The following is a 27,262-nucleotide window of genomic DNA, read 5'->3' on the forward strand; positions in this document are numbered from 1 at the left end:
CGCTGTCAGTCGGATGCCGGCTTCGTGTCGCGTTCGGCCTTCACGCAGCAATTTTCCTTCGCCCAACCACCCACCCACAGCAACGTTACACGCCACGGTCGGTGCAGTCGCGTGCTGAAGAAAATTGTCCACACTTTACGTTCGCGTTGGCGCCGCCGAGAGTGCCATCGATGACGAAATGTGAAGCGGGAAAATCAAACCATAATCACAGCTTTTGACACTCGGCCGGAAACGGCGGTGACGACGGTAACCGTGTAACCACCACGAACTTATCGACAGCTGGCTAGAGCAGAGAAACAAAAAGTCAGAAACCTTCGTTCGGTGGCTAAGTATATTTCTTTCGTTCTCTCTTACACAATCTTACACATTTCGTTTTATTTCTTTCTCTCCAGACGCAATTCCCTGTGTATTGAAGGAATCCTCTCACTCTCTCTACCATATTTTCCCAAAGATTGTTCTTGTGTGTTATTTCATCGTTTTTTCCTGCCCCAAGGATAACTGGTGGAAACAAAAACCAAGCTGGTACGGTGGTCGGAAATCAGACGGTAAACGACGTTTGTGTCGTTTACGATTTTTCGCATGTTTACACAACAAACGAGATTCCTGGAGTGGAGCGGTACTAACGCACGAAACGCATCCAGGGCGGGAGAAGTGAACGACCAACCGGGTGACTTATAATGGTGAATTCAAATAACTGAATTCGTGTGATGGAGTGTGGTGTGTAAGGGGTTTAGAAACCAACGGAGGAAAAGAAAACTTGCTAAAAAGAGAATGCATGCAGAAACCATGCACAAGCAAAACTGGTTGGTGGCCACAATTACAAACTCGTTGTTTTGCGACAGAAATAAAAACCGGGAAGGAAGCGAATAGGTTTTGTTCCTTCGTAGATAAAAAAGACTTACAGACGTTGTGGTGGTTTTCCGTCTGGAGCTTGGTAGGGACGGTAGGGACGCGTCCCAACAATACGCTGGCATTGAGAGTTTTGTTTTCAGTTTATTTTTTTGTTTCATTCTACTCAAATGAAGATGATGTGGTGTAGTGAAGTGTTGGAGCGACAAACAATTTAAAAAAGATTTAACTTTAAGTGTTTGTATTCATCGATCTCAAATCTTAATTTGAATGATGACTTATACGGTTTATTTTTGTTTACTTATGAAACTAACAAGTTTATTTTTAAATTAAAAAAAAAATACTGCTTAAGATTATTTTGATAACTTTAGAACTTGCTGTTGTCTAACCGTTATACATAAAAAAGTTGTCATAGTAAAATAAAAAAGTTATTTGTGGTACAAAAATTTACATAAATTCACAACACTTCATATCAAATGCTTCTAACAATTGTAACGTCTTTATACGGCCACCTCCACAAAACAGTATCACTCTAGTAATTAGACCAGCCTAAAGAAAGTAAAAAAGTCGGAAAAATACTTTAAACAAGCACATTTCCCTTTCAACTCAAATCATCGTGACGCGACGTTTCCATTCTCATTTTAATAGCGCTGTCTATTTTCACCTCATCTCGGAGGGAAACCAACGGCAGGACAGGTACTGTTTGTTCTTTCACCCCATCCCTCCTACCGAAAATGGTCGTTTGTTTAGATTTCCGCTGATTTTTACTTCTCCCTCTTCTCGGCATCAGGACGAGGGAAAAATGAAAAAAAATGAGGGAAACCCAAACGGGCACCAAATTGAGGCCAGTCGAAAAGTTGACCGGTAAACGATTTGGCAACAATTATCACCTAATTAACGAGCGAAGCGAATCGGAAAGTTCTAGGGAAGTGTATCAGCAGTTCGCTGTCAGAGTGGTTTATTTTTTGCCTCTGTGAGAAGGAAGGTTGCATAAAATCTGCTGACCGAAGGTGGTTTTGATTTTTGGTGCTCGTAGTCCTAGAGTGGTGAGGGGAGGATAGCAGCAGAGATGGAAAGTTGATAGAAAAATAGAACGAAATAAAAGACCGTGAAACGGAGCATATTTTTACCAACAAGCAAAGATGAGCAAAGATGATTTCAAATCATATTTGAAATTTACTATTGTGATGAAGAATCGTAAGTAATCTATAACTTTTGAATATATATTTTTCTTTATTATTATTTTTTTTTTTTCATTCCGATGGAATGGCCTGGCCGCATTGCTGTATTCGTCCTCTTGATAAATAGGAAAAATAGAAAAATATTTACTTTATCAATATAAACCCACACGTAAAGCTTGGGGAAGCTTTACGTCCTTTTGATTAAAGCTTTTCGCAAGCTTGAAAAGATGAAATGTATAGAATGCTTTTTTAAAGCTCTCCGAAACTTTGCAAGGACAATATGAGCTTCTGCTACTATCCACTAGGTGGTTCTCTCTGATTACTGCTACTAGCAACCAGGCGTCTCCATTCACTAGGCCACAGATTCAAGATTTTTAAAAATTTAACCTAAAGGCCGGGCTACATTGATCGTACTCCTGAGTGTAATTTTTGTGAACGCATACGCCATCTAGCGGCGGCGGGTCGAAGCTAGAGGCTGGTATAATTTATCTGTCAAAAAGCGTTTTGGGTCGAGGAGCCTATAATTTTGATCACAAACCAGTAAACAAACAGCTCGGTGAGTATGTTCGATATTTTGTCGTGTATGTTTTTTTGAAAATATGTGGTAATTTAACATACATATTGTATTTCTAGCCATGGAACAAGCAGGAAGCAGTGGACGCAATGAAAAAATAGTAAGTACAACTGTTTTTAACGAAAATTGTGTGTGTGTGTGTGTGAACTGTTGTCTGTGAATCGCCGGCTCGGCTCGGGGCCGCAATTGAGCTGAACATTTTATTGAAAAATGTAGTGTTTGTAGGTTTCACAAGTGCTTAAATAATTTGTTGTAGGGTTTGTCCATCTATTTCATCATTTAAACTACATTGCAGAGTGTGTGAAACTGGTTGTTCGTTTTGGTATTGTAGCGGTTTTTAGTATAGAGCGAGTTTTTTTATTCATGAGGAACGGCTTTGTCATATTGCTTGGTAGAACTTTTTTTTTTATAAAATTGTAAGCAAAATTTACCGGCCTATTTGTATACATTTAATATAAAAATAGCACGTGTTACGGCATACAGACAGCCTGGTCGAAAATTGATGAGACACCAAGCATGAATAATTTTGGCACTTAAATTATACCCACATCTAGCTTGCGCTGGTCGCCGCCAGATGCGCTAGTGAATATAAAAATTACGCTTGCGAGTACGATCAATGTAGCCCGGCCTTATAATTTTGATCACAAACCAGTAAACAAACAGCTCGGTGAGTATGTTCGATATTTTGTCGTGTATGTTTTTTTGAAAATATGTGGTAATTTAACATACATATTGTATTTCTAGCCATGGAACAAGCAGGAAGCAGTGGACGCAATGAAAAAATAGTAAGTACAACTGTTTTTAACGAAAATTGTGTGTGTGTGTGTGTGAACTGTTGTCTGTGAATCGCCGGCTCGGCTCGGGGCCGCAATTGAGCTGAACATTTTATTGAAAAATGTAGTGTTTGTAGGTTTCACAAGTGCTTAAATAATTTGTTGTAGGGTTTGTCCATCTATTTCATCATTTAAACTACATTGCAGAGTGTGTGAAACTGGTTGTTCGTTTTGGTATTGTAGCGGTTTTTAGTATAGAGCGAGTTTTTTTATTCATGAGGAACGGCTTTGTCATATTGCTTGGTAGAACTTTTTTTTTTATAAAATTGTAAGCAAAATTTACCGGCCTATTTGTATACATTTAATATAAAAATAGCACGTGTTATTATTATCACTGTGGTTCCGGTGTGACGGCTAGCATGACCGAATTATCACGCGATTGTCGACCTTTCTGTTGTTTTAATTTAAATTAAAAAAGGGAAGTATTTAACTGAATTTTCTTTTTCATTCCAGGATCATGAAATGACGATTTGCCCCGCAGTACTCGGCGTCCTGACCTGTAGCAATTTATTGATTTTGATCAACATGTCAAACGGCATACAGACAGCCTGGTCGAAAATTGATGAGACACCAAGCATGAATAATTTTGGCACTTAAATTATACCCACATCTAGCTTGCGCTGGTCGCCGCCAGATGCGCTAGTGAATATAAAAATTACGCTTGCGAGTACGATCAATGTAGCCCGGCCTTAAGATCTGGATTTATAATAAACTATGCATCGCTTTTATGACCAAATAATCTTACGTACTTGCTTACCGTATCCAATTGCAGAATGTTCTATTTTCCACGACTTATATTCTTTTGTTTTCATTTAGTAGACGACTCTAGTTATCTATGGGATAATTGTTTAAGAAATCGATCAATACGTATTGTTTATTTGTTATCTGCTACTCAGATTGAATTGACGTTGCTTGCTATATTTTAGCTTTCTTAACATGTTGTCTATGTTTTTTAAAATAAGTTAAAATTCAAGTAATTAGTTGATAAGGTCAATGTTTATCAATGAAATTAAAATTTCGTTTAAAGTTAAGATAATCAAAAGTGTTATTTATCGTGAACAATTCGATGGGACACCTAAAATTCATTGACAATACTCATCACTAAGAAAAAGAAGGAAGAAAGAATTACCTTTAATCTGAAGTCAAACATAATCCAGGTAACTTTCTTGATTTTATTTTCATTAATTTTGTTAACAATTTATCCGTTCCTGATTCAAATTGGTTACTTAAAAAGAAGCTTGAAAGTCTTGAAATCCATGATGAATTTGACACACTCATTCAGATGCATAATACTGTGCAAAGAGATGAGCATTTGCTATTATAATTTACTAGTTTACATTTGTTGCCCTCAAATAAAATAAATTAAGAACTAAGAAAGAATTAAGTGATTTTCGTGCAAACATCGCTGTAAATATCAACTAACTCTTATGCATTGCACAACTTTTAAACGAAAAAAATTCTAAACAAATGATTAAAGCATCCTCATAAATATCCTATCCAGACTCAACATATGATTTCAGGCACAAGCGTTGTTTAAATCCACTCGAGACTATGTCAGTCGGCTAGATAATTAGGAAACGTACCAAACCATGGGTAGATATTGTTCGCTGTCCTAGATATGTGTCCCGGATTTGGGACTTTCCAATCAAAAACATATCTCTCTCCAGTACAATAACACCATATCAGCCATATTACCGATCGGTTGCATATTGTCATCCGTTTGCCGATGAGACAAAATGCATTCCCCGGTAGCTGTGACGTGCCGAGGGTGACTTTTTGGCACGATTTTGACGCAACTCGTATGAATGTAGGTCCCGGTGGAAATTACAACAGCGAAGCGATGAATATATAGAGGAATGCCGTATCAACAGTAGCAGCAGTCATAGATATCCGGAACCCAGAACGTCAAATGATATGCCCATCACGCTTAGGAAAAGGGTGCAGCTGTGGTTCATGGTAAGCAGGAGCCTCACTGAGCAGACCGATGACATCGATGGACTTATTAATTTTAGCACAGCAGACGACTGCGCTGTGTTACGTTTCCATTGAAACAACGGCAGATGTAGTTAGTGCACATTCTTCATACTCACAAATTTGGGGTAAAAATAGAAGATGATAAAAGGACTGTACTGCGCAGCAAAAGGAGGAAATATGATCAGCTTGCTTGACATGGTATTCAGACAGGCCTTTCTGTAGAATGAATTGGGAAACAGATGTGGTATTGTTTAGTTCCTGCTTATTGCACTGCAACAGATGGCGGATCATATAACTTGACCTTCAAGTGACGAGAGAATTAGATTTCGAATCGATTATCTTATTTGAAACCTGAAAGTGAACTTTCTTCTTGTTTTTATACCCTATTTGGTCACGCTAACCATTGAATATGGCTTTCTGGATTTATTGACAACACGTCGTAGGACAGTCAGTCCTTACTGTGGATCCAGATGGGATTTAAACTCCGGTCCTGAAGCATGAAGTCTTGCGCCATAGTCGACTACACGACTTCATTTTTGTTCACGCAATAATTTTCCGATTCTCACTGACAAAAAAATGTTCTGATTCAAAATGTTAAGTTAAAGAAAGATAAAATCTTTATTGTTGATGCCTTGCATTCCTCGAAGCAGCATTAGAAAGAAGGTGGCAATTTACAAATAAGTACACACTGCTTGTTGGGCTACACATCAGCAAATTATGAAGAAATGTTCATACCACCTCACAGTAACGTGCCCTCAGCAACCATCAGTTACTCGGTCGGTGCAGCGGTCGGTGACCAGCTGCACCAAAATGCATCGTGTTGCATTGCCTCAACTAAATAAACATAGAATGCTACATTCTAACCGTTGTCTGTTTTCCAACGATTTTCACCATACTGTCATCCTGTTCCGTCCCTAAAATCCACCCTACGGTTTGGCTTTACAGTACGATATCCCGGTACCAGTGATGTCCTTCAAGCACTGAGTGGGGAACCGTTCTTAACGCCAGTTCGCCTTTCAGCAGGAGATCATCAGTAGGGGGTCTCTCACGCTCTTTCTCTCTGCTGCCGTTTGAAAGTCTGACATTTGAATGTGTTACACAAGCTTGTAGGGTCCATCGGTAGCACGAATGTAGCAGGGCCAGCTTGAGATAGCGTTATCTATCACCGGGCACTCGACTGTACAACTGTGCAATCGCCCGATTGGAGTGCGGGCATCCCTGCCTTGTGCTGCATTCTAAAAAGCACACCCGTGCGCTCTTTTACAGTCGACCAAAGAGGGATTCTTGATGTGTCTTTTGCGTTTCGAAACAGGACCGCATTTCCGTCAGCTGCGGCGATCGTATAGTTGAGATATGGCAAAGCAAATTGCATCGAATATCTATGAATTTGCATTTAATTATGGAAACTGTTTGCTGGAGTTTTCCAAGCAGCAGAAGGATAATGACAGAGGGATGGAAACAGAGTTGTAGAGAGTCAGATACAAGAGACATCGGAGATGGTTGAATAATTCTCGCACATGTGTGTGCGACGTTTGCTGGATTAACTACAAGAAAATTGAATATTGTAAACAATTACTAAAGGTAAGGTAACCCTCGGAAGTATATTATTTTAGCTTCACTAATTAGAGCCCAGACTTATTAATTTGAACGTCAGAAAAAATTGTAAATTGAACGATGCCAACACATTGCTTCGAGTAATAACCCTATCAGGACTTTCCATTGCCGGGTCCTTTAAAATCGGTTCGCCGTCCGGCTCTGGTAATGCTCGAATCTTTCGGATTGGTCAAAAGGGTCAAGCCTCCCAGCAGTCGGGTAGGATTTTCGAACACGCTCGATAATGGTCGAACATTGCCGTAAAGGCCACCGTTAGCGAGCCGGGGATAAGCAGCACTCGATGCCGACGGCCCCCTCAATGGACGCGATGCTGCTACAGGACGAAATTTATGTCGGTCCGTGTCAGTCGCTGCGCGTTCATGCCGTGTTTGGCGTTGTTTTTGGCAAACTCGCAACCACTTCTGGCACACGCCACAATGTTCATTTCAAAGCCGTTGCTCCTTTCCGGGTTTTTGGGAGCCGCCAGGGCGTTGGCCGTGAAGATGAAACAACATCGTACTAGACTGCAGTACGAAAAAGCAAATGCCGGGAGTGACTTACGCTGAGGATCTGTAAATGATGGCAACATATGCTGCCGTGTCGTGCGCGTACTCGTACCGGCGGGAACCGGGTGCAAGTTCAAGGGGCCTACGTGGGATGAGATTTTAATGAAATTCTGCAACATAAAACACACGATCCACAGGCTGGTGGACGACGTTCCCGGTGAGTGTGTTATCCTCCGTTCGGCTAATGGTGAGTGAAATGAAGCCAATTGCATTCGGTGCGTCCTCCGGAACGGTTGGAACTGCGTCGGTGAATTATAGATATTAGTGGGCAATTTTCACGCATAAGCAGACGGTATCTCGGGCGAAGGGGTTTGGACCTGGTCGTTCACCAGTTTCCGATTTGTTTGGTTCGCGAGTCATTTGGGGTGGATTTGAAAATGGCAGTAAAATTATGACCACTTTAGAAACTAAATGATCTGTTCTTTATGTTACGCGTGTTTACGGCTTATTAGCACGAGAGTTGTGGTGTGAAATTAACAGTAGTCTTCCACTGTACCGTTGCTTATAGTTTTATGAAAACTGTTTCACTGTAGTGATCATATTTTAACATCTCTGTCTGCATTTTCTAACATTTTACTCGACGCTTTAGAAATTCATTGGTTTTTATCCTAAATATTTGAAAATGTGTAAGAATGTTAGAACCACAGGTAACTAAAAAATTAGAATGTCGAATAAAAATACAAGTGATATTAATTGAATAGCTACAATAATTTTTACAATGTGGTTCTATAATTGCTAGTGCTGCTACAACGACGAGCTGTACGAACTGTATGACTGGCCATGGGCTGGCCATTTTATACGCATGGCACCGGACGATCCAAGTCCTTTTGGGCCGTTCACACCGACAGAGGAGGCGTGGTTGGCGCAGATTGAGGTGGGAGGATGGCGTGGAGTCATCCGACATCAAGGCCGAGATAACGGATTGGTGGACGACGGCACGGGACCGTGAGCGGACCAAGACCGCAAAGCGGTTGTAGCGCCTCATAAGTAAGTAAGTAAGTTAGTAAGTAAGATAAGTAAGTGTAAGTAAGTAACAATATTTTTAAAAAACACCCACATAAATTAAAACTTCCAATAATGGGAGTTATGATGCCATGACCATTACACATATTTAAACCAATAAGTATCGAACTGGGATTGGTTCAAGTTGATGTATTGGATTCGATTAAACTGGGCCGGTTCTGTTAAAATCGGAGTGCAATCTTTTCAAACATATCAATATTGCAACTTGAAAAGGCTCTTGATTTGCATCAGTTTATAATTTTTCGTATGAATACTCCACTTCCTCTGGGACAGAGTCCAGAAATCGGAACTATAAATTAATATCAGAAGCTCAGTATTGAGTTAAATACTTTTCGCATAAGAATCCGTAAATGCTGGATTCAAACATCTGCCGGACATTTATGTTTAATAAGAAGTATTTTTGGGCTTGAATAATGTAAGAATATTGGATGCATTATTAAAAATGCTTGCTTACATTTGTTGCTTACAAATTCAAATACTGAGAGTAGCCTGCCCTATCCAATTTCCTTGACTAGCTTTTACACACACTCATCATTAAGGAATCAATTATCCAATACAAAAGGGTCCTGCTGGTCCAATTTCACTTTTGCTACAAGGCAACTCAAACAACTACCTACCGGTATTCAAGTAAATGATTAGGAAATCTTCAAAATATTTTTAAGTCCGTTCATTAAAAGCTATTAAACTTGTACCTCGTCTTTTCTTTGGTCGGACGGTTCGGCTTACGGAACCTACTAATCTGCTGGTTAAACAAGATTCAAAATGAATATTTTCGGTTTATGTTGAGTCTGATAGCAAATCTGCTGAAACTATCAAAGGTCTGTTTGTTTTTCTTTCTACATACCTCCGTTTCATCATATTGGCCTGTGTAAAAGCTTCCCAGGCCGGTCCTAGTTATGTCTCCATATGCAGAACGGTAAGCCAGCATAACAAATTGAATTTATTACTCGATCTTACACTTTGCTTTTTCCGATTGTGTTGCTCTGCACGGCAGCCCGCACTGTTGCAGGTCCTGTACCTGGTGATGGAGTTTTTAAGCTTATGAAATATGTAAATAGCCGCTGACATGGTTAAGCGATCCGTGGCATCCTCCCCAGGTCGGCAAACCACAAGCTGCCTCCTCTGCCGTTCTAGGCGAATGCCAGTGCTGGTAGGTGTTTTCCAAATCCATGCCAAAGTTTGACGGAAATCCGGCGATTGACCTGCCCTGATGGCGCGCTCGATAGACACGGAGAAACAGTCGGGCAGAAGACCATGCTCGATGCTCGCACAACCCGCTGACAGGATCCACTCAACATGAGATTTAAATTGAATGAAGCAGGGCGTCAAGCCAAACACGGACGAGCAGCAGGAGCCCGATTCTATCCCGGCTGAAGTAAATCGTCTGCAGTTCGGATGGGTGGCGTAAGGTATTTTTCTGCAACCTTTCCATCCTAACGCTTCACTCACTGCACGAAGAGGAAAGAGGCAGAAAAGGAGAGCTGTTTCACCGAACCGGGTAAGGTGCAAAAGTAAAAACCCCTTTTTCTCTCGCCCCACCCATGTCTGACGGGACAGACGCTGGTGAAGCACCGTTTTCTAACGAGCTTAAATAAAGATATAAATTATGCAAATGGTAAGAGTGCATTTTTACGGTCGAAATCGTTCGCCGAAGTGGCGATGAAAATGATTACGGCATACGAGTTTTTCACGTGTGGCTTCACGGTACCATATGCTTCAGAGGTTTTTTTTTCCGGGGGTTTTATTTTGGGTTTGCATATTCTATTGCTGCAACGGTGTTTGGAGAAACTATTGTTTGGCGAGGATGTTTTCGCTGAAGTGAACGATTCTGCTGAATGGGTACCTGTTATAACACATTAAGGGAATTAAAGGATGTTTGATGTTAACGGCGCGAAACAGCAAACTTGAATACATAATGATGTCCTTTGTTGTAGGAAATTTCTGTAAGAAATTTACCAACATTTTCTACATCATATCAGCGTTGAAATGGGTTTTTCAATCAGATTTTCAAACTTATTCACATCATTACCTTCCAACTGTTACGAAGCAACTTCCTATCGTGTTCTACCTTAAGTTTGGTCCATTCGTTCAATGATACATCTTATGTTCAAAGATATATTCTACACTAGATGCAGAACGCCAAGAAACACTGAGCACTTTTACTTGACAACTCTTGGGCGAACATGACCCATCTGCTTCAGGAAGCACAAATATCGTTCGTTTACAATTTTCTACTGCCCAGCTGCACCCAGTCAGGAATGTTGTTAGCTATTGCTTCTTCAAACAAATGCAGAGATTTTCCAGCCCGGTAATCATATTAATGCATTTCTCATGTAACGTCACCATACGCTCAAATCGCCGAAGGGTGCCAACGTACACCGTAAGCTTTCTTCAATATTTCCTTTGGTCTGCAGATTCCTCGTTACTCTCCATATGATACGAACTGGATGACCATGCTTCAACTCAACGCTTGTGTTGTTTGTTCCTTCTTCTGCAACTCAAATGCTAAATTTGATTTCTTTGAATGGAGATTAAATTCTGTCAACTGACCCGAATGCTCGGAACTGGTCCGTGCTAGTAAAATGGTGATGGTGCGTGCTAGTAATTGCGGTCAGTTTTGTGGAGAGATTTTATTGACTTCACAAAGACTAGCTCTCTGCTCCCATGTTGCCGTTGCTGATTCCACTTTAACGCCTGCCAACAGTGCTGGAAGAGCATCGCTCTTTGTGTGTGTGTGTTCTCTTTCATGCTTAAGATTTCCTATCAGTACCAGATGACAGGAAAACGGACAGACAAGAATGTATTCTCGTTTGAAAAGGGAACTGCCAGACGTGCTAGACGTCATGTCTGGAAGGATGCAGGCGTGAAAGATGCAGTCGTTTTGCATGATTTCTTGTACGGTACTGTTTGCTGTTGCATGAAAAATGTAAGTAACAACATTCAATTGCATTACTTACCAATTTCTTGTATTACGGTGTAAGTACAAACAGCCACTCCGGATGTGGAATGCACAGAAACACAAACTCCGGCATTCAGCTTTGCTCTCACACTGCGAACACTGCAACAGTTTCCGGTGTATCGAATGAATTTGGTGTGCATTCATGTCCAACAGCCTTTGTAAGGGTTGTTGAATGGGTTTTGCTTTCCCCATACCAACCAGTGGAACACACAAAGATTCGCCCGCAGGACCTCGTTAGGCTTGGGGTTGTGTTATTCTTCTAAAGATTTTTTGTTTGCGGCTTTTGGTTTTCATTCAGATGAGACGGAAAAGAGACTTTTGGCAGCAAAGTAGCAAGGATGGATATTTATGATGCAAGGTTTGCCAAAGTGTTCAACTCTAATGGGGATTATTTGAGGATTCTGACATGCCTTCACTGCGAGTGCTCTACGGAGGACAGTTGAATAGGGCTAGGAGTCGTGCACCGCGCTGGTCTCTGCATCTCCTTTCAATCCGGTCAAATAATCATCAACCGTATTGACTAGCTTCGTAACGCATTCCTACAGGGTCATCTGGGTCTGTGTTTTGAGCCGTCAATGGGCTGTCGATGGAAAGCAATCCTGGGTTAGGAAGTCAACGACGTCACTAAACGGTACACAGTGTGAAACTTTTCAGCACATCTAGCTACTGGCCTCGAGGTCGGCAAAGTTTACTGACCATCGTACACAATGCCGTCATAGCGCTCAAAAATCGCACTGCACAAGCCATCATCTTCAACAAGGCGAAGATGGTGGGAAACAGGGGAAAATGCAGGACATGTTTTCATAATTTTCACTCCTGTAATCTTTGCCAAAGTGATCGGAGAAAGTTTCCCAAACAATGGCACTCTGAAGCACTGTGGAGCGTTTGGGTTTCGATAGTGTAGTCTGCCATTTTGGTCAGCACCATGCTTGGTGCGGATGTTTTCTTTGAGATCATGTTTTCGTCGTTGCTGTTGCCATCGTAGGGCACGTTTGGTGAGCAGTGGTTCGTTTCACACGTTTCCCACTGACCATAAATGTGTCCCTTTTGTGCCGACTTGCTAGACTTTCCAAAAAGGGCGAGCGACCGAACACTTATTCCCATTTTTGCCAAGCATCTGTTTTTCGCCAACTAACGTTCTTGCAAAACTCCTCAACGTTACTGTCGTCGGATGGGCTTGATCGTGCCGTTGAAGCGCTGTGAAAGTTCCTTCTATCATTCTGAGTTATCCTTCCTGGTGTAACTTCTAGCAAGCACACACGAGCACACATCCACGTTCGGCTGGTTTGGTTATGCCGGTGAAAGGAACAACGAGCTTACGTGATGATTTTTGGATTTTCTGACAGGCAAAAAGCTCGTGTTTGGCGTCGGCTTTATACCACCGCCCGCTCTATTCATCATCGGTGCTTGTTTCCTGGGATTGTTTCCTTGGGACAAACACTCAACATAAGGTAGGTAGCGAACACAAGGAGAACGAGTCCGTCCTCTGGCGGTCATAAGTAACGGTATTCTACATGATGAGATGGAGTGAATGTTTCCATCATCAGCTTGCTTTGTTGATGCTCTTCAGCAGGTTTTGAGCTCATAGTAGGCAAGGGCCAGGGTAGTAAAGAGAGAATTGATTATCAGACAGTCCATCCGAAAAATGTATGCAAGAACTGGCTGCCCATCGTTCGTCATAACGTTCTATTCGTGAAGTTATCGTCGTAGATTTTTTTTTTGGCAACTACTTAAAATCGAAGGGATTATCGTATAGAATTTTAAGCAAAATATACGCAAAAAATATTTTCGTCTTCCCATGAAACTTAAATGAATGGTTACACATCTTTGCCAAGAGGTGTGTTATTGAATTTTGTTGATTATTGTATGTGTAAAAAATCATTATTTGTTTTGTTTGTGTTTTTAGGCGTGGTTTGAATGAAACTTGGTCAGCACTCTAAATAAACCTTGTACAACATAGGATTTGACCTAGGATTAGTTAATTAGATGCTAGTAAATATTTCACACATGTTTAGATACTTAGACACTTGTACTTTGAGTAATCGGCACTAAAAATTATAATTTGAACTTTCCATAATTGATTGGAAACATTTTAAATGTGGCATTGAAGTGTTTTATTGTTTTTCACTACGAAGCAAATCTAACATCGACGTAATAAGTTAACCGGATAAGTTAAATAATAAAATATCGTATAAAATAAATATATAGCACTTCACACCATCTGCTTCCGCTCATTCCCATTATGAGAGATGGGTTTTGAAGAAGAACATAGAACTATGGCCGCTTCTTGGCCGATCCTTTTTCATCGAAAAACGTAAAAAATGGAAACGAACCAACGAAACGGAAACGGTGTATAGTTCGGCGTTTGCTGCTGGCTCCTATGCGGCGTTACCATAGGATCGACGAACCTGCTGGTCAACCAAGTGGTACGGTGCAGGATTAAGCGCCCCCAAAATTGAGGCCTGTGACACTCTAATACCTTCGCCGAAAAAAAAAAGGACGAGATACAAAGCGACCATTTGCAAACGTTTTTCACCCCGAAGGTGCAGCATCTTTAGAACGTGCCTCAATGTGCGTCCGGTGCGATCATTTCGGAGATAAATGTTACGGAAAGGTATGTTCTGCAGTCCCTTTCCAATTCTGTGAAAAGTCATTCAAATCGTAAAAAGAAAGAGATGAGAAATCCGGTGGCAGTAGGAAAAAAAAATTGCATCGAACCATCATGCAATTCCTGCAGCCCGTTTTGTGGCGAAACGCGCAAACGAGTGTTCACGATCGACCCGCGCTGGATAATGTTAAGCGAGCTAACGATGGCGAACGGTGAAAATGAATGGTGGTCGTCCACAGTACAGAACGTGATGGGAACGTGTGCACGAACGAGGCAAGCGACAGGAGCAAAGGTAAGGGCAGAAGCATAATCGTCACGTAATTTAACGTCAAAATGCTACACAATTTATGATCTATTTTGTCCAACCGGTGGAACCCGGAGTAGTTTTCTAAGGATTTGTACCCAGGGGTTGGATGGGTGTTTTTGTATGTGTGTGTGTCGCTCATCTCTTTCCATCTGGGGCATAAAAACACGGACATGGATTGGAGCAAAAGGTTCGGAGGATTAGGGACACGTTAAGCCATGGACGGCGCATACAAAAAAAAAACTGTCCTGCAGAAGAGATAACGCTTGGCTGCAGCAGGGAATTCGATTGAGGGAACTTAGAGCAGGGCTGGGAAGAATTAACAAAAAAAAAAAGCAAGAGCAGAAAATATAAAGCAAAGACAAGGGTCTTTCAGGGGTTTTGTGTAAGTTCTGGGTTCCCTTCCCGATGGGTGTATATTTTCTTCGTGTCGTTCGCGGAGCTTTCCAGCAGCAGCAGTAGTGCGAAAACTACTACGACAGAGAATCGACTCATAAAATATCTTAAAGCACGGGCGTCAACCGTGGTGCCAATGTAAGGTCGGAGGAAGGTCGTAAGGAGCCAGCTGCTATCCACCCCTCCCAACAAAACCGGTACGATTGAAAAGCGGGCGTTTGAAATGTTTCAGCATGGCGTTCAAATCGTTTCGTAGCGAAATAGAAAATCCAACTACTATATATTGCCTGGCCGCCGTTCCGTCCAGGGGGAGCTTTTTCTCTTGCCACGCCGGAAACGAGGTTTGATTTTTATCGAATTATAATGTGAGAAATATTGTAGAGGAAAAACGACGTCGTTACGGCTGACGTCGTCGGGTCTGACTACGGCAGGGTCTTTGCACCGTTCGCTGTGGGCACTTAGTAAGCGCTCCTGCAAGCTGGTGGAAGCTTTCTAGAGCCTCGACTCTGGTCTATTGAGGGAGAAGATACGCTTGACACTTTCGTTACTCGAACGGAATATGTTACATTTTCGGCTCTGGGTGGAAGACGGCTGGAAATATGATTTTGGAGGACACAGGGGAGAACATGTTTTATCGAAACTATACGCCAGAGAAGTGTGATTTGGATTTAGGAAGGCAGACGAACTTTGGTGGGTGAGGCAGAGAGAGAGAGAGAGAGAGAGAGAGAGAGAGAGAGTTGCTTTCAATATTCAATATGCTATTTGCCAGACGGTGCCATCGAGTTCACATGTCGTCGAAATGTGTTTCTTTATTTCACATAGCGAAAGGAAGTTAAATTGGAAGATTTTTTTCGCAAACGATTAACGTTCCCATGCGTGTGATGTGTTTAATGACTAGATTTTATAGTTATGATTTATAAATCAATTTTCTATGCTGTAACACACAAAATTACAAAGTCAAAATAATAAAACAATGATGTATCTCAATTACACCTGGACACAATCAAATTTTTACTTTAAAAATATTATTCTCCTATCCCAAAACCCAAACCTGGTGTATAATCCTTTTGCACATCGCTGTCGTCTCCCGAAACCCCATCAAAGCCAAAAGTGCCGTCGTAAAAATCGAAAGGATATTGAAATAAAAATTTATACGATGGGAAAGGTGTGACTCACCTTTTTTTTTACGTTCGCTCAAGGCATTGCGATGTTTGGAAGATGGAAAGCGAAGGACGTTGGGATGTAATATCAATAAAATGGCTTAAAGGTGACGATTGACAGGGCGCGTGAGTAAGAGTAAAAGCTTACCGTCCTCGTATAGTACATCTTTGGCAAGCACACGACGCACAGCTGCTCAGGATTGAGTTTTGATTCAATTTTCAAGCGAATACTAAGCACACTATTTCACTGCGGAGTTTCTGCCAAATCGTTGTGACGATAGAAAACATCGTGATACGTTTAAGTGTGGCTTGTATCAGATTCGATATAAGATTTTTGGTGAATTTTTGCACGTGTGGTTTAATGGTAAGGTTATGATATTATTGTTTTAAAGTTATGGATCGTATGTGAGTGGTGTGTGAAACCTTTGTGGTTTCACACACCACTCACATCGCAGAATTTCTTATGATTTTTATTTTTCAGTAACAAAGCTTCTCTTTCTTATTATTTTTTTGCATTTACAACCTCTTGCGGTTTTTTGGTCTGGGAAGTAATTTATACCCCCACTAATCAACTAAGAATAACTACAGAAAAATGAAGTGATTACTATATTAACTCAGTCCTCACTACGGGAGAAAGATTCGGATGGGATTTGAGCCCCAGTGAGAAAGCGGCGACAGCCGCTGCTGCCTCTACCAACGGTCCGCCAGATTCCCGAAAATTATACCTGATTTATTAAAAAACATGTGCATGATCTTGAACTTGAACATAATTGAATACTCTTAAATAATAATAATAGTTTACTCTTAAAATTTGTACCTTTAAATCGATCACCTATTTAACACACCCAACTCGCTGATCGCATCTAAAATGTTCACTCATCCAAATGTATCGTCGCGGTAAACTTTTCCCATATTTCTCCTCATTACCCTAACACGCTTACCCGTTGTCACACAGTGCCGCCGTGAAGCATCCAAGGTAATCTACTTAAATTAGTGTTGCCAAACTAGTAACCGATTGCAGCGAAAGCAGAACCAAAAATAACCAAAACCAACAGCAAGTCAATCTTTTCCCACTACAAATTTGCTGGCAAAACTGGAACCCCATATCCACCCCCGTTAGGAGGTGCAGTTTGACGGGCACCAAAGTTACAAAAACGGCCCCGTTGGTTCGCGTATTCGCTAGCGTCTGGCATTGGTTCCGCTCGAAGAAGTGCGCTCGCACAGCACGATCTAATTACGGTGCCAAATTGAGTTTAAATCATTAATTTAATTCTCATAATTAAACGAAATTGACTTACCGTCAATGAGTCGGAGCTACTGGGCGTTCGAATTGGCAACGACCAAAAGACGATATTCCGTTGAATCACTACTTGCGTTGAACTGCGCCCTATTTGGTTCGGATTTACCTGCGGAGCACCGTGAGGTTCCAAATTTTCACATTCAAATGTAGACACAAAAATGTCCCACCATCTCACAGATAATGCAGGTGCAAAGCAGCAGCAGATGCAACTCCTACTCCGTTTGGCTTCTGGCGTAACCGGCGTCAAGCTATAGGCAGCAGCTAGTGCTGAAATGCTCTTCGGGTTCTTTCTCTAGCGGACGGCCTTCCAGGACTTCGTTCAGCATCGTTCCTGGTGCCTTCGTCTAGCACCATAAAGTCCCAGCACAATAGAAGCACATCCTTACCGAGCTGAAGTTGAAGTGGATAATTAACTTAAAAAGAACATTTATTTTCATCTTACCCATGGTACGCCTCGTTTTCTTGAGGATGCTCAAGACTTGGCAGGAACTGGTGCATCGGATTGGTGTGGCTAGGTTGGCTTGGGTTTGCTCGCTGTAATCCTTGAGCTTCTTCGCATTCACTTCTTCGCCTTGCGGACCAACTAACGAACGGCTGGGTTAGCGAAAGAAAGTTTGCGGGAAAGGCGGACAAGATTAAAACGGTACCGTTGCAAGGACTCTCGTTCTCAGTAGTCCCTACCAGTGGTCTTCTACGGCCCATGCTCACTTCCCTACTGTCACTTGCTTGGCTAGTGTAGGAAATCCTGGAGAAAAAGCATAAAAATAAGTCTAGTACAGCCGTTACCGATTCCGTGACCGAGACTGAGGTGGGTGAGAGTAAAATTTAGAGCAAGCAAAACAACACTTTATCTTTATTCTGAACGGGGAAGACTAATGAAGCTCAAGCAGGGCTACGCTTCTTTGACTTTGATAGTACACGGGACAGTACACGAGTTGCTAGGATATGGATGATGACTACCCAGCACACTCGAAGCCAGGGGAGTATAGGTGCGAGGATGTCTTCACATTTACAACGTAGAGCGTCTCCAGAGCATCCACCCATCGTTTTGTGCCATAGGTCAAGGTTTTATGCATAGTTTTTATGCAGTAACAATGGGAAACAATCGGCCTTTCATCGACACCACTTTCAGCGTGATAACGAGCGGGATGCAAGGGATACACATTGTGCCTGCTACCAACCTTCCCCGGGCAATTTAACCATTCTCCGTGATTGTTTCTTGATGACTGCGGCAGCAGAGCAATGAAACCACTGCGCCAGTAAGAGTGTGTACATGCTTTCACCTACTTTCCTCAAAATTCCACTCATATTTCAAGCCCGTTGTGCTTACCGTACAACACAATGAGCAACACTTACATTTGGCGCAGCTTGGCTATTTGTCTGGCAGGTGCTGCAACTTACACCGTGCTACAACAACGACCGAACGAACAACGTTGTTGATAAGTGTCATAAGTTTAAGCTTCACACAGTAGGTGTGAAAGTTTTAATCGAACAATGCCAGCAACACAACATCTGAGTCAGAGTTTTGCAGATACGCTTAAGAAATGACTTAGAAAGTTACAGGAATTAGTCGGTAAAGTGTAGGTCAATTTAAATGTAAAGTCAAGTTTCCTAGAAAAGATTTTGATGCTGTCTTGCAGCGAAGCGTTGCACGGATAAAAGTTTTGACATTTCGACGTAGTTTGGCCCAATGTTTGCTGGACATCGAAAGCCTTTGGGCCCATTGTTGACCATCTTTTCTCGTCTCGTATATAGGATACAAGGAGAGGCATTGTTTTCATTTGCTTTTGCTGTTTCCGTGATATTATCAGATCAGATCGTACGCAGCAGTGAAAGTAAAGTTTAGCACACCAAGATATATGCTGCTGCTGCTGCTGCTGCTAGTTGACGAACATCAACCATGGATGGGATTGGGCAGTGCCGTTTCCCTGCTACAGTGCAAGTCATGTTTTGAGTCCGGGGGCATCTGTGCAGTTCCGGAATAAGCAAAACCGGAAGGACTAAGGCTCCAGTTGTTGCGGTTTGTTGGTTTCGGCAGATCGATTCAGTGCTCGGTGCAAGACTGTACTCGGGTGAAGTGGTCTACTTCTCTGGCCAGAGGTTTGATTGTAGCTGAAAGTGCAGGGAGAAGAGTTATCTCCACTGCATCCGGTTGTGGGCTATCCACCCTAGACCAGTAAACTTCACCGCTTCCTCTGTTTGAGACCACAAAAAGGCCTTGGCAATGAATAAATTAAACCAAGAGTATGGCTAGTTCCGAGATCTGTTCAGTAACGAACAGGCTGCATATGAAACGGGGCGTGAAAAGTTGAATAGAAGAAGGGGGAAAGTCAAATAAAATTAAAAAAAACTGCTGCTACTGCATTTGGTACATAACAACTCGCTGCAGTAAGTGATGATTGTGTGTTGTTGAAATGGCGTGATATCATATGTCTGGTAATTGTATGTAATGATTTAGAGAATGATGATTTTATCATTCAGTTTTTAGAAGCCCTCAGCCAAGTTATATGGTAAGAAAAAAAACGGGTAGGCATAAAAGTTGTTGACTGGTAGTTTTGGAAAGGTATAAAAGGTAGAAACTAAACTTAGTGTGATTTTACAGTAGCTTAGAGAAACAATTGCAGAAAAGAGACATTTGTTGATAACGAAAAAAGCAGATCTGGGTATCGAGTCCCTTCAAGACCGTTCCATCGTAAACAACACTATCTATTGAGATAACTTAGTCTAATAACTAAGATGATGATGATAATGATCCCTCCTCCCTTGCATAAGAACAAGAAGGACTAGTTCCTATTTCTCGAATGGGTTTTTATCACTTTTTTACCATGGTTGGTAGAGCATGGTCTAGAAATACTACTTACTGTCTACTGTCTCTGTTGAAATCAGCAAGGCCGACAAGAGTACTTCCCGCATTCATACCACACCGTGTCTACCTTTTTGGCTTAAGGCTGGGGTCCCTGTTGACAAGGAAGGCAAGCCTTCATGAAGCTATAGAGCTGAAAAAGTAATTACTAATTATGGTGTGGTTTTCAATATTCAATGTAAAATAAAAAATGTGGGAGCATGCAGTTTCAACTGAATTTTTAAAAAAATTCTTTAGTGTAAAATTTAAAACCGGAATAAAATTCTTGTTAACATTATAAATTCAAAGAATAAATACGTCATTTTGAAGACATTTTTGTTTGTGCTTTTGTACTAAAATACCAATGATGTTTTTTTATTAGTGCAAACAGCGACCATATGACCTCCTATAACCTCTACTAATAACGGGTTCACACGAGTATTGACGCAACAAAACAATGTATGGGGTTATTCCTATCATGAATGTAGCTTAGTTGGCCTTTCACTATCATCGGCAGTGTCTGGCGTAGGAAAAATATTCATTCTTTTTATATACTTTCCCGAATTCCGAAAGAATTAGTTGTGTTTTTGCTTTCTATCATAGACCGAGTTTATAAATTGAGGGTTTCAATACAGCACTTTCACCAAAAGCTGCGTTCTTATCTGAGCCACATTTTTGTGTCTACTTCTTTGCTCCTTTTTGTCACATGCAACCGTAAAAGGGATGCTTTTCTGTAGTGTTGATTTCATTGCTGACGCTACAGCCGAGTGCCTTCGCTTGAAATCCCGCAGCTTTGATCATGATCTCGCCACATACGGCGGCTCGTGATTGAAACCACTTGAAGCGATGCATCTTGCGTGGTGAGAAGAAAAATAGCTTCCATCTTGAAGCACGGCCACAATAATGGCGCCTTCCTGAGTTGCGTGCCACAAGTGCATCCACATGCCCACTTCAGCAGGCAAAGTATGGCATACGCCGCTACAAAGGCTTCTGCCGATTGGTGTCATTTAGTGAAGCTCCACCCTAAGGGACCTCTTCTCCCGGAACGAGGTGAGAATCTTCCTGCCACCATCGCCTCCCGGTAGTGTGTACGGTGAAAAGCGACACTAATCAGCAGGAGCTAGCAGAATCGGCCCCCCTCCACCCTTCCAAAGGAGCATACGGGATGAATGCCCCATTGTGGGACGAACAGAGTGATCTTCAACGAGGTCAACAAGGTGCGGATTATCCCGACAATCGAGCAGCACCGGTGGTGCACCGGTGTCATGATTGTGCATCCTGATTGCAAGCTGTTTCCGAGCAGTGTCTCGTGCTTGAGGTACGGTGATTTGTCTTTTCCCGTTAACCGATGCCGTTGTTGTTGGTGGTACTACCATCGTCCACAGGATCGTCCATTTTACGGTGTTTTCAATCCTGCCTTCATGTTCCGAACCTTCTTCCCTCCCTCCCTCTTACTCGCACAAACATCCCACCGGTGGACGATGTTTCGACAGGTGCCGAGAAGAACCACTTCCGGTGCTTAAAAATCTCATCCTCCTGACCTGCTGGTACGGGAGCAGCAAGAAGAGAAAAACCCCAGAGATCACACGCTACCAAGCCGTTACGGAGTGATTTATTCCGCTGGACCTTTTTGCTCCGGGTTCCAGCAAATGGATTCCGGGTTCGGGAGTGCGCGATTGCACCGTTTTATTTATTCAACTACTCTGCTCTTTTGTGTGCAATCGCTGTCATTGCAGATGGAAACACCTTAGCCGGGCAAGATAGTTCAGCAGGGGGCGCCGGGTGAGGTAAACCATGGTGACGGTGTTTGGTAGCGTTTTTCATTAAAGGGTACATCTTTGCACAAGACGATAAATATTCGCTCGCTTTGCTTGGACCGGGTCCGATGGGATTAATTGACGTTGTTTTACACGATGGGATGATGATTTTGTTTCGCTTGTGTTTGATTTGCTCTGTTAGGAGAAGATCTCAACCAATGTGAAGTATCTTCGATAATACAGCAATGTTTGGTTTAGATTTGACCGTCTACAAACTTAAAGTTAGGAGAAAACTTGTATGATACTTTCTTAAAGATTTTAGCTCGCTTATATATGATTTGTTTATGCTCTATGAAAGCACTTCCTTGGAATAATCTGAAAAGCATATGTTTTATGTGACAATACGGCTACGTGTCTTCTTGCTTGAAAATAAATATGTCTTAAGCTTTTGTACTATAGTTTTGTGATCAGAAATTATAATCACACGCCTTCAGTACAATCTTTTGTGCCTTAATTGCGATTAAGCTTGCAGGATGGCGCGGAATTCGTGTTAAGCTGGCCCGGGACATCATCAGGCTAAATTCTAGTCTGCTGTACTTTCACAGCAGTTTTGAAGATTATTCAGAATGTTTTCCGATATCCTAAGAAACAATTAGTTTACTTATATCATTGTTTAGTAAACACTGTTAGAAAATATATCAAACATTCCAATAGAAAAGACATTTATTTGATTTGAACAACTGAACATGGCAGTAAATTTATTTGAAACCTTTTCTAATTGTTTATTGGAATGCTTTTTTTCAGTGATTGGAATTGGAATGGCAGTTATTTTTATTTAATTATTATTAAATATGACGGCGTTTCACCGGATTGTGTGATGGCTGAAACAATAATCTTTTATGAGGTATTTATTCCTTACTCTTTTCCCTATCCCGGGAGTACTTGGTTGGATTACTGAAATGTGTTTTTTTCTAAAGTTGAAGTTGAAATTTAATTGTTTAAATTGAACATCATATCAACCGAGTACACCCGGGATATGGTGCAGCTCGGAGAAGGAAATGTCTCCCAGTAAAGATGAAAGGAGTATATTACTTTTAAGTCTCCTGTAAGCAATACGGCCTGGCCGTTCTTAATGAATAAAATTCATTAAGGACATTCTAATTCTACAAAAACAAAAAAAATCACAAAGGTGCTGTCTACAAATTACGTAATGCTAAATTTGGGATTTTCACCCCTTTTTCCTCTATCGTAACAAAACGTAATGCTTGAAGCGACCCTCCCTCTATTATTACGTGACGATAATACATCCCCCTCCCCCTTCACAAATTTACTGAAATATAAAATCTTGTAAGGGGCGGCCCGGTGGTGTAGGCGACAGCGGCGCCGGTCTTCAAACGGCAATACCGGGGTTCATATCCCATCCGGACCGTCTCCCCGTAGTGAGGACTAACTTACCTCACTACGTGGTATTCATAAGTCAATACGGCCAGGCCGTTCTTACGAAAAAAATAAAATAAAATCTTGTAAAAAATGTCAAGGTGTGTGAGAAATCTCACGAAAGTTCGTTTTATCTGTGCGCGTGTTCTTTCACCAAATCGTTCTCAACCTTTACGTTGTAAAGTTTTGCGTGTAACTCGTTCGATGTTCTGTATGCGACTGTATGTATATTCTTTTGTCTAGCGAGTTCATCTTACAAGTTCAATCGAATTGATCTTGTGCAATTCGCGCGATCGTCTATTTCGTGAAATATTTCATGCAAGATTTCATTCAAATTAATTCTTTAACTTTAACTTTTTATACCAAATATTACGAAAGTGTATCCGTATTATTACGAAAGTGTATAGTGTATTATTACAATACGGCAATGGACCGTCATAATTAATTATAAATAAATATTACGAAAGTGCGTGGTCCAGTGGTAGAAGTGGTGCCGGTCTTAACACGGCTGAAAGTTGTTATTTTTTGTCTCTAACACATGGTTCACATTGGACAAAGGGAAACGCTTATTACCAAATCATTTACACTTTTGGAGCAGTCGTAATAAATAAAACAAATTAAAGAAAAGATATCGTGTTTTTTTCTAATGAAAGATTTTCATTAGAAAAAATCAAGTGACTAAATTGATTAAAAATAACATAACAATTTGTATCACTTAAAGTGTAAATACGTGTAAAATTCTAAATTGTGTTACATCTGAAGAATTTTTTTTCCATAACCGAGTATGCCCGGGATAAGGCAAAGAATAAGTAGGAAATGCCTTACCAAGATGATTATAAAATTTACTCAAAACAAGCGGTGTTGGCAATGCGGCACTGGACCGTCATTATTAATTATAAATAAATAAATAAATAAATGAAGAATTTTTTTTAGTATTTGGAGCAAACTTTAAAAGTAGAATGTAGATATGTTGCATGCAAAAGATCTGTAATATTAATATAATATTTTCACGCGTTCCATTGTCAATTTTGCTTCATGTTTCAATCTTTAAAAACTCAAACTAACCTTTCTTATATCTATTTGCATCGGGGATCCTCTCTGTTGCCCTTTTGTGCAGCATCCTTTTCTCCTTTGCATCGAATCGTTTGGAGCGACTCCAATTCTTCTTCCGACTCATTTCGTACGATTCAACACCGCGTTGAAATGCGGTAAACGGTGTTCCATTCTCCGTTTTGCGGCATTCACTTTTCCACAAGCGTTCTACTTCCCATTTTCGACGTTCATGGAAATATCTAAAAACATCCGAAAGCTTTCGCAGCTGTCTCCAGCGGAAGTGCAAAACCCACGGAGGAATCTGATACGGATTCGGAAAGGAAACGGTGTTTCGTGGGAGAGCGTCGGGTGCTGGGGAAAAATTGTTACTCACCGATTTTCTTACTGGTGCAGTATCATGGTACCCACTTGAAAATGGAAACCCGTGCCACGAGAATGCCGAAGAAAATGTGGTAAACGCTCGGCAGAAAGACATAAGAAGACATTAACCTGGACAAGATAGATGGATGACTTCAGGGTAAATAATAGAGGGTAATTGAGGTGAAATGAAACCAACTCTTGGCAGAAACGTATGCTCGAGACGTGAATACCCTTCACAAGCGATACGCTAAAGTGGTGGAATAGGTGGCACCGTGAGGTGCTTGAGGTAGAGGATTGAGTCGCTGTGACTGTCTCGTCGTCGTACCAACCGCAACGTTTGCGAACAATTTTTGCTATTAGTCTTCTCATAGTGCCTTTGTTTTTTGGAACGATTTTTATGTCTTCTTTCTTGTTAGAAGATGGGTAGGGTTGCTTTTTTTTTTGTTTTGTCCCGTCATCGTTTGAGCAATTGTTCGCTTTCGTCAGGTAGGGGTTTCCCGTATGCTGCCCCCTTAACACTTTTTCTGTTTCCATGTCCTACACCACGGCGCACGGAACAAGGCACGAAGAAGTCGCTCCATTTATTCTTCCGGGAGTGCCATTCGATGCGATGCCAGGCAAAACAGCACACACGGAGAACATAAGTCATGCGTTAACAGTCAAATGTGTTACACGAATCCAGGGGAAAAAAAGGTGGAAATGAAGGTCTAAAATATTGCATATGAGACTGGGTGTAAAAATGCGATAAGAGAGATACAATGGTGTGGTGTGAAGAGAAAAAAGGGAAAACGGCATGTTTCGCCGTACCATCTGCAGGGACAGATTGCTTCGCTTGTGCTGCAATCGTTTTTTGAAACAAGATCGTGTCGTAACTGCGTGGAATGCTGTAATGTAATGGCCAGTAGCCGTAACGGGTGTGCATATGCATTGCATTTTCTCGCAATGCTGATTTCGGAGGCGAACGACCGAATTATGTGACTGCCTGGCAACAATGGTCGGGGGATGGCATTAACGTGATTTTAAACTTCAAATTTTCCCTAGCTCATTGTCTTGTCGAAGTTTGCATGCATTAAGCATGCATGAAGTATGCAGTGAATGTAATTTTTATATCAAGAACAAGACTTTTTTTCACTTTGCACACTGGCAGAGCAATGTTTGGAAAGGAAATATTCGAGCAATCGTACTATCCTGTGTTGTTAAGTCCTCCGAGGTATGTACCGAATTGTCGATAAGTAGTCACCAAAAGCTTTTTTGACAAAAAATACTAGTGTGGTATAATATTAAGTAGTACATGATATGTGGTAATTTAATGTTAAATCTCAACAGGAAAAGCAATTAACTTGATTTAAAAAGTGTGTGTTATGAAAAGGATGTAGCTACGATTCTACTTATCTTTTTTAATATTTCGTAATGACGACCAGGCCGTATTCTCTAATATCTAATCTTATATCTAGCTTTACAACTCTTTCAACATTTACCCTATTTGGAGAGTAGACATTTCCTTTTCCCTAAATTCAAATGTACCTTATCCCGGATGAGCTTGGTTGTGGATGGTTTTGCTGCCAGGTATGATTCTGATGTTACTAAATACCTGCTTGCCGGAGGCTCTGATCGTGATAGAGCCCGACTCAGAAACAGAGTATCAGTTAACGGCGACGATCTCGAGGCGGTAGAGGAGTTCTGCTACCTTGGTACGATCGTAACTTCGCACAACAACGTAAGCAGCGAAATTCGAAGGCTCATTGTTCAGGGGAATCGAGCTTACTACGGAATTCACAAACTGCGATCCAGAAGACTCCAAAAACATACGAAATATACGATTTACCGCACCTTGATACGTCCGGTAGTCCTCTTCGGTTAAGAGTCTCTTGGATTATGTTGACGAAGGACGCCAATGCACTCGCCATTTTCGAACGGCGGGTGCTAAGAACTATCTTTGGCATTGTGTGCAAGCTGGACCTGAGGAGAAAAAGTATAAACCATGAGCTGGCTGAGCTGTTTGATGGTACTTTTATCCTGACGGTACCCCGTCATTATTTAAAGCCGGAAGTATTAAAGCCGGAAGGATACGTTGTCTGGGGCACGTGATGAAGATGCCGGACTCATGCCCCACCAAGATGGTGCTTGACAGCGACCCGTTCGGCACGAGGCGTAGAGGACAACAGCGAGCTCTTTGGTTGGTATAAGTGGAGTCTAACCTGTCGGAGATCGGATGCAGCCGTGGATGGAGGATTGCAGAGGAAACTGATTGGAGACCTGGCCATGTCGACGCGACGTGCTCAATTTTGAGCAGGCCAATAAGAAGAAGAAGATTATGATGTTGTCCTCTTTATTTCTACTAAGGGGTTTTCACCTTTTTGGAGCATCGTGCCGTGGAAATTAACAACTGGCTCCAAAAAAAATCCCTTTTGTTTCGGATACTTTGGGGTGTTCGCAGTTCCATATCGTTGCTGGCATTTGAATGTTGTGGTTAGCAACCCCACCATTAGTAGA

The 27,262-nt window shown here is 41.5% G+C and overlaps 1 protein-coding gene across 2 annotated transcripts in view; it reads left to right on the top strand.

Moving 5' to 3' along the window:
- Positions 1 to 27,262, top strand: part of LOC126565134 (elongation of very long chain fatty acids protein AAEL008004-like) — a 588,598-nt gene that overhangs the window by 379,976 nt on the left and 181,360 nt on the right. The gene's annotated exons all lie outside the window — the stretch shown is intronic.

The sequence above is a fragment of the Anopheles maculipalpis genome, chromosome 3RL (genome assembly GCF_943734695.1).
Source record: "Anopheles maculipalpis chromosome 3RL, idAnoMacuDA_375_x, whole genome shotgun sequence".
In the NCBI taxonomy this organism is placed as follows: Eukaryota; Metazoa; Arthropoda; class Insecta; order Diptera; family Culicidae; genus Anopheles; species Anopheles maculipalpis.